The sequence below is a fragment of the Rattus norvegicus genome, chromosome 10, assembly GCF_036323735.1.
Source record: "Rattus norvegicus strain BN/NHsdMcwi chromosome 10, GRCr8, whole genome shotgun sequence".
NCBI lineage: Eukaryota > Metazoa > Chordata > Mammalia > Rodentia > Muridae > Rattus > Rattus norvegicus.
Genome location: NC_086028.1, coordinates 30474461 through 30481078, shown reverse-complemented (window position 1 = coordinate 30481078; position 6618 = coordinate 30474461).

The window sequence follows — 6618 nt, the reverse complement described above, 5'->3', positions numbered from 1 at the left end:
AAGGTTTGATGTTATCTGAATTGCCTTGAGAATATTGGATATCCGGCTAGTCTGCTAAATTATTCTTTTTGTTTATTTTGTTTTTGTTTTGTAGTGTTGTGTGTTGACCCCAGGGCATTGTGCATGCCAGACAATTCCTTTGCCACTGAGCTATACCCCTAACCCTAAGTTACTCCAAATCACCCTGTTTTAGGATCTATGCTAATAAGTAGATATTACTTCATGCAAAAAACCCTCAATACTATCAAATTGACACGCTTGTTTCCTGCCATCTACCCTTTCTCTCCTAAAGACAGCAAGCTCTTTGAGGGCAATGTCTTTGTTCAATCTGCACTGTTAGCTCCCGGAACAGTGTTTTACTTAACATTGTAGTTTTAAAGTGTGCCTGAGGGGCTAGAGAGTTGGTTTAGTGGTTAAGAACACTGGCTGTTCTTTCTGAGGACCTGGGTTCAATCCCCAGCATCCCCATGGCTGCTAACACCAGTCTGTAACTATAGTTCCAGGAGATCCGACTTCCTCTTTCTGGCCTCTACTGGCATTGCCCATAGGATGAACAGACATGCATGTAAGCAAGACACCAATACATATAGAATAAAAATAATATCAAAAGAAGGAGACCTGAAATAAATATTCCTCTAATAATAAGGAACTACATAGAGGAAGACATTTTGCAGGCAGAGAGATAGTTTAGAAGGTTCTCAAACAATCTCCATTTCTCAAAGCCATTTTCAAAGCCAAGGGTCCATTGGTTTTGCCCATGCACAGGGTGAGGCCAGCCCTCATCAAGGATATGCCTGTGTTTGCAGTTGAAATCCCTATGGGGCTGTAGGTACCCACAAGGCATGATGCTAAATGGCTTATATCTTATGACATTTATTTGCCCACATGAAGAACCGCAGGGCAGTATCTCTCATCAGGAAGGAAGCAGATTTTCCAGAGAGGAAGCCAGCCATCACACACTCTTTGTATTTGTATGATTTATGTATTTATCGGATACCCCACCACTTAACAACCTCTGGGCATTTTGATACATTTGATAGACAAAAGGCAGACACTGCCATTGTGGATTATGAGGGGGGGGGGAGAGGTACCAGCATCTGTAAATCCCAAAGTACTTTATGAAATCACGAAATACTACAGAGGCTGTGATTGGGCTCTCGAAGAAACCAGATACCAGAAAGGTTTGTTCTAAAGACTGGAGCTTTGTTCTGGCCCTTGTCTGACTGTGAGTCTGTTTGTCTATCTCTCTCAGCCTTGCTTTATCCAGCTCTACAGTGGATATACTGATAGGAATAATTGTCCCTGTGGATGGAGGGGTCAATGCTCACGGCTGCTTCTGAATTGTGGAGGATCTGGAATTATCACAGGGTGGCACTCAAAATGACACCGAACTTTGTATCTGAATGAACTTGGATTTCTTCTTCTTTCTATGATGTGCAGCTACAAATGAGGTTCAGCCAGTATTGTACATTGCCAGCTTCCCCAAAGTTGATTCTCAGGACTCCTCTCAGTAATAGCTTCAGTCAGAATACTGTTTGCTTAGAATTTCTTTTCCTAAGATTGCTGAGAAGTTTGGCTTTAACCTTTGGCTTTGAATTCTAATTAACAGAGATTAAAAACGAATGTAATACTACTAATCATGATCAATTATTAGATTCTAATTTCATATGGTATGCCTTTATGCACATTAGCGCAGGAGTCCTGGAAAATTCCTGTGAGGTGTTTTTATGATCACTTGCATTTTATGAATGAAAGAACTTAGGTTTGGACACAGTAAATAGCTTGATGATGTGACATAGGCAATAACTAGCCAAATCTTTGCTTTTTTCCTAATTTCTGCTTGTGTGTGGGGGGGGTGGAGAGAGGTGGGGAGGGGGAAGACTCACAGACACCTTAGCTGTCAGTTCTTGGAGCTCCTGCTCAAGTGGTAGGTGTTACAGAGTCAGAGTCACTCCTTCAGCCCCAGTTCTGTGCTTGTAACCTATAAAGGCACAAAAACCTCTTGTGCTCTTGATTCTGGTTGAATGGAGTTTTGGTGAGCTGTTATGAACAACGTGTATTTTGTGTGGCGAGAGCTGCATTTCTTCCCTCTAATTTTGCTTCTACACCGATAACTTCTATCTCAGCATCTTTCCTTTCAGCATCTTGGTCTTACATCTCTAGTTGGGAAATGACAGTTTACTGGCAGATGATTAGATAATCTGAGCTACTCTGTATTTTTAACATTTCTCATTTCAGTCTTTGTGGCACAGTTAAATATATAAATGCAGCTCATCTTGGCAACATAACTGCTTATTTTGGGGGCTTTAGTGGATATTGCATAAATTGCATAAATCTCTTTTATCTGTAAGGCCAACTTTTTCTATCATTTAGACATACTAAGAGCCCCCAACTGGATTTCTGCTTGTGTTCTTGCCCCGATGAATAATTTACCACACGTAAAACCATTTCCTCTTTGGTTAAGCATCCGGAGGATTTGACTAGGTAGTGTCTACCTTTCTCTCCCCTCCTCTCCTCCAATCATGCTTTAGTTATTACTCCACTGCAACTGTCTGGTTAAAGTCCCAAGAGTATACAGGCTTGCTAAATAACAGCTAAGTCTGCTTTATTGTATGGGTGTGGGGGTGGAGAGGAGGATGCCTGTGGAGACTAGAGGTCAACTTCGGGTATTCCTTGGGTGTCATGCAGCTTAGTTTTTCTTGAGACAGATTCTTTGACTTTTCTTGAGTTCATCAAGTAGGAGATATGCTCGCTGGCTGGCTGGCTAGAGAATTCCCCCAATAATTCACATGTCTAAGTGTCCCCAGTGCTGGGATTACAAGTGTATAAAACCATGCCTGGCTTTTTTTTTTAACGTGAATTCTGGGAGTCGAACTTTGGTCTTCATGCTCGTAAGGCAAGCACTTTATCACCTAAGTTGGTTCCTCCACCCCAGTGTTTGTCTTATTCTGACTGCAGCGCCTGTCAGTCACTGAGGCGTCCTTCTTGAAACATGTCACAGGACTCATGTGATGCCAGAGTGTCCCTGTTCCTCTTCCCCACCTACCCCTCAGTTGGTTCCAGGGCTCTTTCTTTAGCTTTCATGTCTTCTCTTAAACTTTCACTAGATAAGCTCATCAGCTCCCACGGTTTTAATGCTATCTCTATATTATTAATTGGAAAAGTGGTATTAAAGTCAATTTCTCCTTTGAGCTCTAGACTCATAAAGTTGACCTTGTCATAAGTCCATTGTGATGCCTGATAGCTGCCTCTAATTTAACATGGCCGGATGGGTGGGTTTTCCCTTTATCTTATCTAACCTAAGGAATGACCATGTCTTCATCTATTGTTCCTATCTGAAAACAAATCATCACTGTTGACTTACTATCCCCAATTTTAGGAGTCGACCCCCCTCCCTCCTTGCCCATTCGTTCACATCCTACATTTCACATCCTCATCAACATGGGACTACTTTTTTTTTAATATTTACTTTACATCTTGCTCACTACCCATCCCCTCCAGGTCATCCTCTTCCACAATCCTTCCCCCACCCCCCATCCCCTTCTCCTCCAAGAGGATGGGCCTCCCTGGGTATCCCCCAACCCTGGCACATGAGGCCAGACAAGGCAGTCTAGCTAGGAGAACATGTCCCACGGGCAGGCAACAGCTTTTGGGATGGCCAGTTGTTCAGGACCTACATGAAGATCAAGCTACATATCAGCTACATATATGCAAGTAGGCCTTTGTCCAACCTGTGTATTCTCTGTGGTGGTTCAGTCTTTGGGAGCTCCAAGGGTGCAGGTTAGTTGACCCTGTTGGTCGGCCTGTGGAGTTCCTATTCCATTCCAGGCCTGAAATCCTTCTTACTCTTCCGTATAGGTCCCCAGGCTCCATCAACTTTTAGGCTGTGGGTGTCTGCATCTATCTGACTCAGCTGCTGGTTATAGCCTCTCAGAGGACAGCCATACATGTCTGCATGCATAACAGAGTATCATTAATAGTGTCAGAGACTGGAGGTTGTTCATGGAATGGGTCTCAAGTTAGGACAGTTATTGGTTGGCTTAATTCATCCCCTGTCCCCGCATTTCTTGTAGACGGGATAAATTTTGGGTCAAAAGTTTTGTGGGTGGATTGGTGTCCCTATCACTCCATTGGGGTTATTTCCTGGCTACAGAAGTGACAACTTCAGGTTCAAAATCCCCAATGTTAGAGTCACATCTAAGGACACCCCCATTGATTCTTGGGTGCCTCCTGTATCCTAGGTCTATCTTGTCCTAGAGATGCCCCTCCTTCCCACCCTTGTCAGTCACTTGTAGATTTCCATTCATTCTTATGGCTATCTGGCCATCTCTCCTGTCCCTCCCCACACCTGATCCTGAATACCCCCCATTCCCCACCCCACACCTCTTCCACCCAGTTCCCTCCCTCCATCTGCCTCTTATGACTATTTTATTTCCCCTTCTAAGTGAGATTCAAGCTTCCCGGTCTGTGCCTTCCTTCTGGTTTAGCTTCTTTGGGTTTGTGGAGTATCCTGGACTTCATGGCTAATATCCACTTATACGGGAGTGCATGCCATTTGGGACTGGCTTACCTCATTCATGATCATATATTCTTAAAATCACCCATTTTTTTTTTTTGGAAAAAATCATGATGTCTTTGTTTTTAATGGCTGAATAGTATTTCTTTGTGTAGATGAACCACATTTTCTTTAACCATTCTTCAGTTGAGGAACATCTAGGTTGTTTCCATGTTCTGGCTATTACGAATAAAGCTGCTATGAACATACATGAGCAAGTGTCTTTGTGAGATAGTAGAGCATCTTTTGGGTAAAATTCCAGGTGTGGCATAGCTGTGTCTTGAGGTAGAACTGCTCTTAGTTTTCTGAGAAATTGCCAAACTGATTTCCAACATGGTTGTACAAGTTTGCACTCCCAACAGCAATGGAGGAATGTTTCCCTTGCTCCAAATCTTGGCCAGCATAAAGCAGGATAACTATTAGGGCCAAAGGATGTAGACTAGTTTGTTACCATTGACTTCAGAATGCTTCTTGAGAATGGGGAAGTACCTGGCAATTCAGGAATGGCTTTGGGATTATAAGGATGTATTGCCACCAGGTGCCCTGAGTAGTGGCTTAGAGGTCAAGTGAACTTGCCCTTGGAGCACATGGCTGACACAGCCAAAGGTCTCAGACTACTATATAGTCTTCACCTCACCTGAACTTCTTAACACTTCTCTGTGTCTGGGGGATTTAGGAGAATCTGGAAGTGATGATCCAGCTGCAGGCTTCAAGAACACCACATCCGGAATGAATTACCCTTCACTCCCTTTAACAGAAGTCATCAGGGGAAGCTGATTGCTCTCCTAGCATACCACACTTTGATTCATTTATACTTAAGTGATGAAAGTGATTCCCCCCTTAAATGGATACAAGCCCAGGAGGGGCTTAGGGAGCTGTAAAGGTGAGTGCTGACTCCTTGGACACACTCCTGGATGAATTCTTAAATGGCCCACTCAATTACGAGTAATATTTCATTGACTTGTGTGCCCGATGGCTCCCTAGCCAGCAGTGTTTTCTAAATGGTCCTGAGACAAGACTTTGGGCTTTGAAAACAGCCCCCTTTATCACCTTTCTGCCTGGAGCTGCATTGGCACAGCCCAGCCTGAAGCAGCTGTATCCTTTGAGGAGAATAGTCAGTCCCTAGCAGAACTGTCTTGAACTGGTCCATTCCCTTGTCAAGGTAATGGGTATTCTTACAGTTTGGTCTGGGCTCATGCATTGGTGTCATTTACATGGTTTCTGATGATTTTATATTAGGAGAAAAAACTATTGGATTTAAATTCAAATTCATTAATTCTCCTGATATTTTAAAAGATAGGGTGGGTGGGCTCAGAGATCTAGTCTTCTCTTTCTAGAAAGCTCCAATGTTGGGGGACATGCTACAAATAGCCCAAGCTTCAGGCACACACCAAGCAGTTGCTTCGCTTTCTGTTTGTTTCAGTAGTGTGCTTTTCTTAGACCTGACCTGACAAAGAGGTGCATGCAGGAATCTGTGTGTACTACTCTCTAAGGGTTGTTGATGATGGCAGAAATTCTTGAAATGACTATGAAAGTCACTCAAGGTAGACAACCTTTATCCAGAAAACTGGTTGGATTCGAATTGATATGAAGTAATTGATTGGACTCAGTGGTAAGCATGCTCAGTAGGTAAAGATCGACTACCCTCTTATGACTCCACCTTTGTAAGTTAGTGGCTGCACACCATCTGTGGCAAATAACGCTTGGAAAGTTCATGTGAAAAAATATGGAAAAATATGGTAGTCTTGAGATGCCATGAACTACAGGAACAGTAGGTTCAGTAAAGAGAGGAGAAAGGAGTGTGCTGAGACACATTTGTAACCCAGTGCTGTACAGGCACAGATGAGCCATCTCCTGGGATTGCTGGCCAGCCTTTTGAGCCTACTTGGCAAGTCCCAGCCGAATCATTTAGATACTCCTGTCTCAAAACAAAATCTAACCTGACGAACACTGGACAGCTCCTGAGGAGCAGCACCCGAGGCTTCCTGCTGGCCTTCATATGCTCACACACATGTGTGCTTGTATCTGTACCCATACCCCCACAACCCCCAAGAAGGATACTC